Here is a 13,136-nt window from a genome sequence, read left to right on the forward strand (position 1 = left end):
TCTTTTTATTAGCATGACAACAACTGGATAACAATAAAATAAATTAAAAACCCAGACATTTCAGAGAAAGGGGAGGTCATTTTAACATAAAAACAAACTTGTCCTTAAATTTCACAAAGTCAGGTATTTTATAAGAGACCTTTAAAGATCACATAACGATTCAAACACTTTTATTGACACGTAAGATAAAAGAACATAAACAGGACAGGAGATTTCAGGCAACTTAATTTACATCGATTTCAGGAAATCATAAAGCAAAACATTCAGAATTTTTATTCTCCGAGTCACTGACAAGGCAAATAACACAACTCACAGAAACCCAACATTCAGGCGTAACGCTGTGGATAACTTTGTGCAGTTTTTCACTGATCGTCATCATTGTTCACGTCCCAGCACATAATTAGTATTCTTTGATAAGCTTTCCATGTACCATGACATAATTTAGTTAAAATTCCACTGGTTACCAGTGCAACGCAATAAAGCGCGAGTGGGGGGACTGGAACGATGAAAATCCTACATTTAAATCTCGTCATGGTTAAAAATTTGAGGTCCGCTGCCTTGTGCTAGAAATATGAAACGGCTGACTGCCCTCGTGGTAATCACCACTGCTCCTACATTAATTCATCTCAGATGAGCACTGTTCCTCTGAGGTTTCCATGCTTCATTGTTGTAGGCCTTTAATTAGCAGCCTCCTGATAGACACTATGCCACAGACACACTGCCACAGTATAGCTCCTTCAAATCTGTGTGTGTGTGTCGACATATCATGGGTTTAATGGAATTTCTTCTCTTGAATATTAATGTAAAAAACAGGAATGTTTCACCCCCCCCCCCCTTTTTTTTTTATCAATTAATATTCCTATAGTGAAAGAAGATGTATGGACAGATGGACACATTAATACTGTTGTGTACTACTGAGTTGTAGTATTGGTCTTTTAAGTGTAACACATGGGCAAAATATGCGATTATGAATCTTCTGCCCATTCACTGTACAGTTTTGCATCATCTTTTCTAAGGTGAGCTAACAGATGTGTCAGTATGTTCGTGAATCCGAGACACTATGGCATCTTAACTCACCAAAAGCGAGTGAATTTCATACTCTGTGTCTTGCATATGTAATCCACTCTTTGCGAGACAAACTTTGCTTAGTCGAAGATTAACAGTTCATTCCGAATTAATTAGCAAAAGCTTAATGTCTTGTGGTGAAAAAAAAGCAGTGCATTAAGCAGAAATGTAATAGATTTTTTTTCCTAAAAGGATTCACATGAATAAATCAATTAATTATATATTTTAAAAAAAAAATTCTGTGTCCCGTTTTTTCCTCAGGGCAAATTCTACTGTATGTAGATGCCTTAACAATACAAACCAACAGAGTGGACTGCCCTCTAGTGCCACCAGCTGAGTGTGACAGTATGTGGAGCTGAGGGGGGGGGTGTCTTGGGGGTGGGTGGTGGAAGTGGGAGAGCCTGCTTGTTTGGAGCATTAGCAGAGTGCCTGTTTTTCAGTGCCATCCAATGAGAGAGCACCTGGGTAACTCGTTCACACATCCACTGGAACAAGGTGGAGAATGCAAATGCTCCGAGATCAAGGTTTCTCCTTGGCAGCGGTGCGGCACTTGTTTCTCTCCTTTCATGTCCGAATGATGATGGTGATAATACGAGGGGAGGACAGGCCTCAGATGGAGCAAAAGGGAGGCTAGGGAAGGATGGTGGGGTGCAGGGGGAGGGATGAGCAGTGGTGATATCTTTGATATGGAATGCTGCATCATATGATATTAGTGTCATTCATGCAGCTTTTTGATTGACACTTTATTAGGAAAATTGTGAGAAATGCACTATTGTCTTCATCTATTTTTCATCTTTGAGTTGCTGACACTCTGATGCACTTTGGCAAATGTGGCGCTCGAACTAGGACAAAGCAGCTGCAAGTATGCATCACACTTTCTTCTTGGGGATTTTCTCCCTTCTACTCCAATAAAGGAAGTAATATAGTAACAAACATTTTTTTTTACATAATTGCTCCCTTTGTGGTTGAGCATTCACAAATGCATTTAAATAAACACACACACACATACACACGTCCGCACGCGTAGACTCGCACACGCCACTAAAACCTGCATCACTTTAGCTCAGTGGACCCTGTTGTTTTGCGTGCCTCAGGTCGAACAGAGTTAATTTTCGGAGTTATATTTTATTAGGATGATGATGCACATTGCATTCACGGAGCACTTCAACCTCCAGGTCCTCCCACACATTGCTGTAAAGCCAGCCTATGTTCCTAATTAAGACAATGTGGCTGCGCGCTGTTTTCAGGAACTAAGACTGATTTGAATGAAGGCTGCAAATTCTGAACATTGCTCCGGGTAAAAGCGAGAAATTTATTTTAAGCCGGTCAATTAGCAGAAATGCAATGAGTGGCTTCTGCAGGTTTCCTCACGGATCTGTTAAGATTCATAAACATGCAGTCGATGTGTAGTTGTCAAGGTGGGGGGGGGTGGGAGGGTGTCGAAACTATTCACAATCAGAGAATACTTTGTGGTGTTGACTTGGTGATATATTGTCTAATATTGAAAGGATATTTCAACAGTAATATCTTGGCTGTCGCTGTATGTCTCTAATATAAAAAGGAGAAAGGTTTTGTATATTTACTACCGTGTCACCTATTTTCTGCAAAACTCACTGACCGAATAACCACAAACTAGGTCATTTTCATACATTTTTAACCCCCCTGCCCAAAAAAAGGAAAATCAAAGCACCGCCGTGTTCGGGGAGCGAATTTGAACCTGTTTGCACGGAGATCACACGCTGACATCCTGTTGCTCCAAGTGACCTCTGACCCCTCGCCATGACCTGCATTTGAAGGAGATAGGAAGGTCAGTGGAGTATTTTAGAGTGCTCCCAAGGGAAACCGGGCCCTGGACACTGGAACCCAGCCTCTTTTCACACACACACAAACACACACCGAAGCTCCAGCCTCCTTTACCACACAGTCTGCTGAGAAGACATGGAAGTGTGAATTTACAAGAGAAATTGCTGTTTGTGAGGGAGACATGGAATACATATTTATGCTGTATATGCATCAAGACTAGATGTTTTTGCAAAAAGATGTATGCAAAATTATTTGTGTGTGTGTGTGTGTGTGTGTGTGTGTGTGTGTGGTTTTCTCCCCCTGTTCTTAAGCAGGCTGCATATACACTCAAGAGACTACCTATGGGAGAAAAAGAAAAGCGAACTTTCCCCCCCTCGTGCAATATTTCACTTAAGAACATGAAAAAAGAAGAAAAGCTATAGAAAAATGTAGCACACTTTCATCATTATCAATTTTGTTTCTAATGAAAGATTGAAAATTATACATCACTTTTAGCACATTATGGAGAAGGGATATAACATAAAAATGCTAAAAAAAAATTTGAGGGTATTTCTTTTATTATTCCTACAAAAAGACTATTATCTGGTAGTGGTGAATGCATATTAAGCAAGAAAAGCAACTATCATTCATCTTCTACAATGCATAGCTGTAAATTATGGCATTATCTCTGCTGCCATAGAGGAGAAGAAAGGAAGGGCTGGGGCGCAGATGAGGGAGGGTGTTAAAAGTAAAGAAAATGGTGTAGTAAAATAGGACAAACCGCTCCACACGTACACACTTCAGCGTGAGGCCAATGAGAAATATAATGCTTGGCCTTATCCATCCGGGCCTGTCAGATTTATTTCCAACATCAAGGGGTTCTCTGCGCTCTCCTACTCCATCCATCAGTGACCTGTCTGGAGGTTGTGGACGAAGGCTCGGGGTGGACGGCTAAAGGAGGCTGGAGGAGGGTGCGCGTATTCCCAGAGTACGCTGTGGAGCGAGGGAGGCATCTAAAGCAGGAACGGTTGCCAGGGCGCACGGGCCTGTGGCATTCTGCTCTGTCTGGCATCCCAGTGTGCAATAGGAGCACCAGTCACCAGTGGAGGTGAAAAGCGCTGTCACAGAGATGAAAGGGGGCTTCCCCCCGTCCTCTGATCTGCGAGAGGAAAAAAATGAAAAAGACAGACGAATATGGGGAGAGCGAGCGAGAGAGCTGGAGAGAGTTTTAGAGAGCGTAAAATCGCTCTCACTGTATTTCATGTCAATATGTCTCACATTTGAAATCCTTATTATAGATTGGGTGTGGGGAAAAAAAGGGATGTGCTTTCTTTGTTGAGGGACATGTTCCATCACACACGAATATTCACGCGTGCACACACCCTTGCCCAGGCGCCTGTGCCACACCACCCACCTCTGTCGTTCTGCAATGTGTAACCTAGCAACTATTTAATTAAAATAGCATCAGCAAGGATAGAGGGCCCCCCCCCGCAAGGATTTCCTCCAATCTCAATGCTCTTCAGCACACCATGAATCAAAAGTGACGCCATGTCTGCCACTATTTTGTACCCTTCACGTCCCCTTCTTTGTTTCTCCATTTGGTTTATTTCCACAAAACTGGCTTGCCTCCGTGACACTTGATTGGTCGAATGTGCCTTATGTCATACATCTAACGCACCCACACCACATCTACGCCTTAACTGGCCAGAGATTTAACGCAGGACATTATTATGCCACAGAGTTGTACAAACAAGGCCATCACCTTTCTGTCCTTCAGAGTAGTCTATCAGGAATAATAGAGCGCTCTCCTCTTCCAGCCCTTCTCCACCTCCTCCTCCTCGTCCTGCTCTTCTTCTTACCCCCTGTGCCTCCTTTTCTCTTTGTATGCCAAATCACAGCATTCCCCGTTTCAACCTAAAAAGAGGCGCCTCTTACCATGCTCTACATGTGTGCCAAGATCGGGCAATGTGGAGCAATTAGAGGAAATGTGAATCAGCTCTGCGCGTCAGCGTACATCACACTCACTGTCACTCAAACCACATCCATGACTCCTTGTCTCTGAGAAACAAACAATGGAGCGATATTCCGGTCTATGGCTGTCAAAACAGAAGGCCCGCTCTCTGTTTCGCTCTCCTTTTCTCTCCCGTGCTCTCCTGCAGCTAATGGATACCCTGATGTGTCACAGAGAGGTGAAGTTATCTATCCTTTCTTGATTTTCTTTAATATAACACTCCATATAGGGCAGGTGCAGCAGAAGGATACACATAGCTCTTTTCACTCGCTCTCAATAGGAAGACCTCCGTCATTACTTAAGAAGCAATGCAATGAAAGCCATAGTAAATGGCTTTAATGATTCAACCTCCAAATGGGTACATTATAGCTTTGACCTCTATCTTAGGTACCTTGACGCTTTCCAGAGAAAAAAAAAAAATTACATATTTCTATCTTTTTACATCCCTTTCCTCCTCTTTTCTCACATACACTACTTCCATTTCTGCAGAACTACAAAACTACCCCTGACACTGCAATTCAAACACAGGCATTTAAAAAGGGAAAGAGTTAAGAAATGTAAAAGGATAAAAATCTCATGTGCACTTCTAACAGCCACTGAGAAAAATTGCTTTAAACCCAATGTAAGGGCCTACCGCCATTGAACCATTTCAATAAAATGTATCAGTGAATGAAAATCCTCTCGAGATGAAGAATATAGTGGAATTTGGGAATTTATCCGAGTTCAATAGGAATTAAAACTAAACCGATTTTTTTTTCCATGAAGTTATTTGCTTCAAATACTGATATTAAAAAGTTTTAGATTTCTATGAGCCTCTTTGATCCATATGTTTTGTTTTTTTTCAAAATCCGCTTTCATTTTCTGCTTAGAAATCATGAATGTTACATTAATGACCTTTTATATAAAGAGAAAGGGGAAAAACATGGGATGCTGCTTAAATAATACATGTAACACAATGATAATGTTTCCAAGGGGCAGTGTAAAATGTTCACGTGTTCATAAATGTACATGTGCATTTTGTATTTCTATGATTAAGTCTGCAATCATCTGAATTCACTCTTGCCCGTAGCCCATATAGCCTGTGTAAATCTCAGAGAATGTATGTTCACACACTGATTTGCATAATAGCACATGATTTTGACAGGCAGGACGAGAAAGAGGGACCCCTTGACATTTTTATAATGGCACTTTACAGGGCAGACAAGGTTGGGGGTAGGGTGGAATATGAGAGGCAGCACTAGTGGAACACAATATAGGCACCTCGAGTGTAGCTGGCACTCCTGAAGCTGGACAGTGACCTATGGAACGTGTGAACGTTTTGTTAATCAGAACGGTACGTCTCACTTGAAAATTGCGAGAAAAAAAACAAACCAAAAACATAAAGGGTATTTTTTTTTAAATTAAAGCAAATTTCACGTGTTTTCGTTTTGCTGTTTAATCCAAAGAAAAACTTTTCTCTTCTTTTTCTGCTGAGCATGTAGAAACAGGCTGTTTAAAATTGCGCGCGAGCTGACTGATGAAGGAAAAGTAGCTCATAATTCGTTAGTGTATCACCTCCGCACTGGGTTACATCTCCGGAGATATTAGTTTTGATGCCCTGGAAAATAATTCTAATTCTTCACAGATGAGAATTTCACATTTCAGGCAAAATAAGCAAGTCTCTCAGAGGCCCTAACCTCGAAACGTTTAAGACTGAACCTAATTCGTCTGTGCTCTGATTGTGGAAATGATATAGTTCATACGTGTTGAATAAAGAATTTTACAAGAAACCTCAGCACATGCATTTACCACCATGATTGCATCAGTTTGCGTCAAACTGAGTCCCTTGTCGATACCAGCGACATTGATCGAGTTCCCAATCACAGAATGGGGGCATGTATGGCCGATACTGTGGTCTGTGGGAGAGGCCACCAGCAAATTAAAAGGTCACAGACTTTGATGGCTTTCTCTTTGTCCTTGACACACGCCCCTACGTCTTGTCTGGGTGACACGTGCAACAATGCAGTTTCTTTTAGTCGTTCCCAAACAAGCTCAGACAATGCTGCGGCCTAAGGCCATATGCTTTGCCTGTGGCCATCCACAAGTTCCCCCACCCACCCACCCAGCCCCAGCTATTCATCCGTGGGAACGTGGGGTATAGACAGAAAGGGTTGTCTGGAATGAGACCCTTCACACATCTCCAAAGATAATTATTAGTCATATAGTCTGAGACTTGGCAGACACAAAAGCGCCGATCAACAGAAGCCAGTGTGATGTAGCCAGCCACGAGAAAGTAAATCAGACAGGATTGTTTCCACAGTAGTGATGGAGACAGCAGACGGCAGCTGAAGAAGAATCTGTAGTTTAATAGATAAAACTACTCTAATGTATTAATTACAGGCTGTTATCTGATTCCATTGTGTGTGCTTTCAATTAAAATTTGAAACGATCTTTTAACAGAGCAGTAAGATGATGTTGCTGGCAGACTCGCGTCTTGATTTCACATAATACCCAACAAATTATCTCCATCCTGTTTCTAGATGCATCTGCTTTATTCTGCACTCTTGAGCCCCTATTTTTAAACCTGGTCGCACATCCGTCTCACTCCACGATTCGAATCCCACTCATCCCAACAAGCATGCACACTCTCACACGTACACAGACACCTCATTAAAATGCATAAAACCCGTACATGAACACACACACACAGCTCTGGCACATGCATTAATTAGCACACTGGTAACAAGCTAGCCTCTCCATTCACACCCTGAGCCTCTTTCATTAGCATGACAGTTGCTAGCAGCGTTCAGGGGCCCCCAGGCTGCAAGGTTCTCTCCTCTGGGCCCCTGATTAAAGGGTGAACTCCTAGGACGCAAAGCTCCCGATTCCTTTCATCATCGCACCCATGCAGAGTCTCTTGGATGATCCCGAGACCGCAAACTGTCAAGTGTACCTGTTTCTATGGGTCCGTCCCCCTTTTCCATCTCTTTCTCCTACATCTTTCCGTCCTGCATCGTTCCTCATCTCACTCACTCAGACCCACTACAGTGTACTTTCTTCCATCTTGGTCTAATTGTCACCTCACCTCCTATGTCTCTACAGACCCTTATGTATGCAAAAGGGGGAGGCCTGGCTGGTGTCAGTCTTCTCTTTGCACATTGATGCAGATCACAGGGGCATATTATTTCAGATTGGCTCTTGGATTCACAATGGCAGCCCAGGTGACCCAGAGAAGAGTGCTCATTCTACGAAGGCTTATCCTTATTTCTCACTCCTATAGAACCACCTTTCCCCTTCACAGTGGTGAGAGATCCGGACAGCCTTACACCTGACATACAAGGTGGCTATCATCTCCAGGCCTTGCCCATCAGGGTCTCCCTCATCCAGTCTGGATTTCAAGGCAAAACGTCTCATTAGCCGTGGTCCTTGAAAGAAGGGCACTCAATTTCAAATTCAGTTACACATTCCCTTTGAATGGAACTGGAAGGCAAAGAAGAAGAGAGGGAGAGGGGATGGAGAGAAAGAAGGCTTGGGAGACAGTCTCAGTCGAAGGCTGAGGCCTTGGACCCAGAGGGAGGGAGTGCAGAGAGGGGAATAAGGTCTGCTGAGGCAGCCATAATTTCACGCCATCATTACCTCTATGGGCTGGAGAGTTATGCTAATGCTATTTCAGAGAAGTAGTGCTGGACAAAACGGGTTTAGAGGGTCAAAAGGAGCTGTGTAGTTGCCTGTACACTGAAAAAAGTGATATTGTCTCCTTTTAAATATAGCATATTATATTTTGGTATATCTTTTCAATTCAAATGAGTAATTCCTGTCTACATATATAATTCGAGTAACTCCAGAATACATTCCCTGCGTTTTAATCCAATTAATTTTAGTTAATTAAATGTAGCTCAAAATGCTTAAGTATGTTTTTCATAGCCTCCTGCTGGGCCATTTTGCGCATGCGTTAGGACAGGCCACCATTTTGCGCGCGGACTGAAGAAGCGGACTCTTTGTGTGCTGCAAGCGGGCTCAAGTTAATTGCACAACTTCATATAAAGGTGGTCTAGCTTCGGTAAGTAAACCTTTTACGGTCGTTTTTGTTTTATTTTTTTACCTCAGTCAAAGCATGTTGACTCTTTAAGACGTGTGCACATGGAGAAAGAAGTCTAAGTAGTTGTACACCTCTGAACTTTGTCATGAATTTGACTTAAGCTAGCTATGTGCTCTATTAGCTACTGCTCTATTAAAAGAGTAATTGTATTGATGCGTTAAAATGTCATATGTTTTTAGCTTAGTTCTTGTGGCACACTTTGTACTATATGGAACGAGGCAATTTCTCTGTAGTTAGCTGTAAAGTTCACTGTACAGTCGCCTGCAGTTTTAAGTTGAGAAATCGTCCCTCCCGCCACAACATTGGCATTAAGGAATAGTCGGGCGGGGGAGGGGGCTTCTGAACGCACCTGCACAGTCAGGGGTGCAGTAGGAAATAAGTAGGATTGGCGTTGCACAACGTCTTTTGTGCAGAAAAAAATAATGGTTGATGGTTGTAAACTGTGGAGGAGAATAACTCAGTGGTTGCCAAAAATGTGAGATCAAAAGGCACTGAGAGTGATGTTTGTCAGAACTGAAATTAACTCAGAAAAGAAGTTGCTTCACTTGATAGAGCTGTTGAATGCAAGACCTGTCAGCGGTCTGGTTTAGCATTTAAAGCCTCGCTACGTGCTTCCAAACCGCTGCATTTAATCTCAGAGAAAACTAACACAGAGAAGTAAAGCAAGTGTGTAAGTTCATCTCTTTATGTTTGCATAGTATTTCCATGTTGAGCTTAACAACCGATGTATGGAGCCACAGCTGGACTGGCTGTCGGAGTTTTGTATTGAGGGGAAAGGAAGCGATTTGTTTTATACTTCAGCTAGAATGAAAAAAGACACAAAGCTGGAGTTATTCGGTGTCTTCATGCTGAACAGCTAAAACTTCTTCCCTCATTCTCCCTCCTCCCTCTCCTGTTGCTACTTCAATCATGAAACTGATCGATTATCAGGTGATCGGCTTTTCTGTAGCTAGTCTCTCTCATTTGTTAGTCACCCAGTTTGCGCTAGAAAGAGGAAAACGGCAGATAAACAACAGCAGCACGTTTAAGCTTGATAAGCTGTTGCTAGAATTTTTTAATATTACTTCTAGTATCCGCTTATGTTTTCTGGAGCCACAGCCGTAATAGCTGCTGGTCATGATAGTTTGGATATGTGGTGAGAAGGAAACATGAAGGTGAAACCAGGAGAAGTTTTTACTGAATCATTAGAGCTGAACAGGTAATGAAGAAACAGGTTTACATTTTAGGTCACATGAATGAGTTGAAGGGAAGTTATGAACTGTTTCTGAGAGACAAATAACTCCAGGATCCTTTTTTAGGTAGCTGACAGCTGGTAACTGTGCAGGGGCGGATCTAGCAAAGTTTTGCCAGGGGCCAGGTAGGGCATTAACAGGGAAAGGGAGACACAAAGACATAATTTTCTTTCTTATTCTCATTTAAAATGTCTAGCTTTTAATAAATAATTATTCTAAATCTTACTACCAAAGTGGTGATCTGGTTAAATGTATAGAGATCCATTATTGTATGTAGTAAATATTAAGTCTAATATATGCCCTAGTAATAGTAGTACATATAGCACTTTTTCCTTTGGGAAGGTACCATCTGCAACTGTATTGAAGAAAAATGTTGAATCAAATTATTATAGAAAAATAATTGATTTCTGTGCATTAAAGTAGATTACGTCAATTAAGCATTATCAGGCGGAGGGTGCGGGGTGGTTTCCTAATATTTTTGCTGGGAGTTGGCAGTCCTATTAGTTAGTTTAATATTTCTATGTACTGTTTAGAATACCTGAATAAGGAGGATGGTGTAAGTTTTTTAGGTTGATCAGTATTGCTGAAGTATAAAATATTTTGGGTGCAGTGTATTTTTTGCATACAGGTATAACAGAATAGCTTTAATGTTTTGTTTTTAAAACTGAGTATGAACTTATACAAAATGCAGTAAAATATTTATAAAAACAGTTTTATTTATTATAAAATACACTATATCGGATTCATATCGGCATCGGCAGATAATCAAATTTATGATATCGGTATCGGACATAAAAAAGTGGTATCGTGCCATCTGTAGTTTGCACAGAGGCACAAGTAAGATTTGTTTTGTTACAAGGGAGTATCATGAAGTAATGCACTAATGGCTTGGAAACGGTAATTGTTTGTCTTTCTAAAGTTTTTTTTTTTTTTTATTTGTCTTCCTTTTCTGGCAGATTTTCTTCCCCTTATGTGTTACTGTTTATTCAAGAAGATGGTGTTATTTTGGTAAGTACATGCAAATTCCTTACATATTTATCACAACAGTATTTGTCACAGTATTGCAGGGACAAGTTTATCTATCTCATCTTAAGGGTTCTTGTGATTATTAATATTGATATTAATTAATATCAATTAATATATATGATTAAATTTCTTTTATCCAGGACAAAAGAAAAAAAAACTTGCGAAAGTGAAATGAAAAACAGGAATTTAGTTCTTGTGAGTTAAGAGGATGCAGAGCATAGGGTTAGATGGAGGTGGATCATTCACTGTGGTGATCCCTGAAGGAAACAGCCAAGAGAAAAAGGATCAGATTGTAAAAAAAAATGTGGTTTGTTTGCATACATGAGTCTTTACGGTACCCACAGGACTCCTGAAGTATAAGTACTCTGAAGTTTGCAGAGCAATTTCAGAGATGTTTGGGGCTTACATGGCAAGCATGTTTTTAGTTGCACATCTAAATTTTCTCTGCTCTCTGTTGCTGATGGCAGAGTTCTGCCCCGCTGACCTCACAGGTGAGACACTCCCACCAGTGGACAAAGAGCACAGGAAAATGTGTTGCCAACCACCTGAAACAGACAAATATCTGCTTTTTAAAACCCTTTAAACCCGTTAAATGGACTGATGCCATTCATTTCTTCTTTGATTAACAGTAGTAACATCCTTCATGCACTGTATACTAACCCATATGATAATCATGCTTTATGAAGTGATGGCAATTGCATTGTAGCATTTAATGAAGAAATAACATCAAGAGAATGCTGTTATGTAAATTACCAATGACTGGTGCTCTTGTGAATAGGAGTGAAACTCTTGTACAACCATCATTTGTTCTGTGTTATGTTTCGATTGAACATTTTAACTTTCAATAATGAATGTTTCACGTGTGGTACATTTGAGTAGCTTGAAGAGCAACTTTGTAATTATTCAGTTATAGCTGCTGCCCTGCGTATAATCAGTGTTAACTCAACTGGATAAAAAAAAAAAAAAAAAACATTCATGATTACCACACTGCAGCACACTGGTAACACTTTAAAGACTATTAATTGTTTTGAAGCGAGTATGTTAGGTCAGAAAATATGTAAAACATTCAGAATCTTCAAGGAAGGACTAGAATGGAAAGACAGTGGTCAATAAGCAGTAAGGAAAACACAAGTTTAATTTTAAGTCTAATTACCTTATTAAAATGCAATTTCTAAATATGGATCGCAGAACAGCAAGTCTGAAACTGGTTAGTTTGTGGATGCATCAGTTTCTAATTGTGATACATTATACTGCTGGTAGTGTTTTATTCTTTTATGTAAGGAGTTTTTTTTTTTTTTTCTTTTTTAGAGGAAGAGAAACATTGGTTAACATTTCTCTTGTCTGTTGTTTCTGTTTTGTTTGAATACAGCTTTTTAAAGCTACTAGTTCATAGGCAAAAGTTTTGTAATTTGTATTATACAAATTGCAGCAATTTCCCTTAGAGATGTGGATTCTTATTCTGTTTGCAACAAATTTTGCATTAATAAATGATGTGAAAGAATGTTGTAGTTTTCATTATTGACGTTTTTAAAAACTACAAATCAGGGTAAGCAATATTTTTTAAGTAAACTTAACTTAATTGAAATAGAGAGAAATTAACAATTTGATTGATTTGAATATAAGTTTGGGACATAAGTGTAAAGGAAACAAATTATTCTGGTACATTTAACACGACCTTAGTTGGACTTACTAATAATATTTGACTAAGACGTATCCACAACAGTTAAGTTAAAGTAGCTTAAAAATATATGTTGGTTTTACTCGCTTAAATTAAATTCAGTGTACTTAAAAAATATTTCTGGATTCAAACAAATTTATTTCGTGCAACCACTTGTCATAAAAAAATTGAGTAAATTGAACAAAACATTTTTTTCAGTGTACCTGGTTTTCAGTTGGTTAAGCTAGTATTGCATGTGGGGGGCTGTTTTGTTTGTTTGTTTTT

At 40.2% G+C, this 13,136-nt stretch overlaps 2 long non-coding RNA genes across 2 annotated transcripts; one reads left to right on the plus strand and one right to left on the minus strand.

Annotated features, from left to right (window-relative positions):
- Nucleotides 1-153: 153 nt before the first annotated feature.
- Nucleotides 154-6,930, minus strand: LOC146562414 (uncharacterized). Its single transcript, XR_014894646.1, has 2 exons — nt 3,643-6,930; nt 154-2,849 (listed from the first exon to the last, which is right to left on the minus strand). It is a non-coding gene; the product is annotated as an uncharacterized LOC146562414 (long non-coding RNA).
- Nucleotides 6,931-8,866: 1,936 nt separating this feature from the next.
- Nucleotides 8,867-12,695, plus strand: LOC146562415 (uncharacterized). The gene is made up of 2 exons (XR_014894645.1): nt 8,867-8,897; nt 11,125-12,695. It is a non-coding gene; the product is annotated as an uncharacterized LOC146562415 (long non-coding RNA).
- The last annotated feature ends 441 nt before the right edge of the window (nt 12,696-13,136 follow it).

The sequence above is a fragment of the Mchenga conophoros genome, linkage group LG12, assembly GCF_057382185.1.
Source record: "Mchenga conophoros isolate Kocher_MC1m ecotype Shallow Benthic linkage group LG12, M_conophoros_male_GT1.1, whole genome shotgun sequence".
NCBI classification, from domain to species: Eukaryota; Metazoa; Chordata; class Actinopteri; order Cichliformes; family Cichlidae; genus Mchenga; species Mchenga conophoros.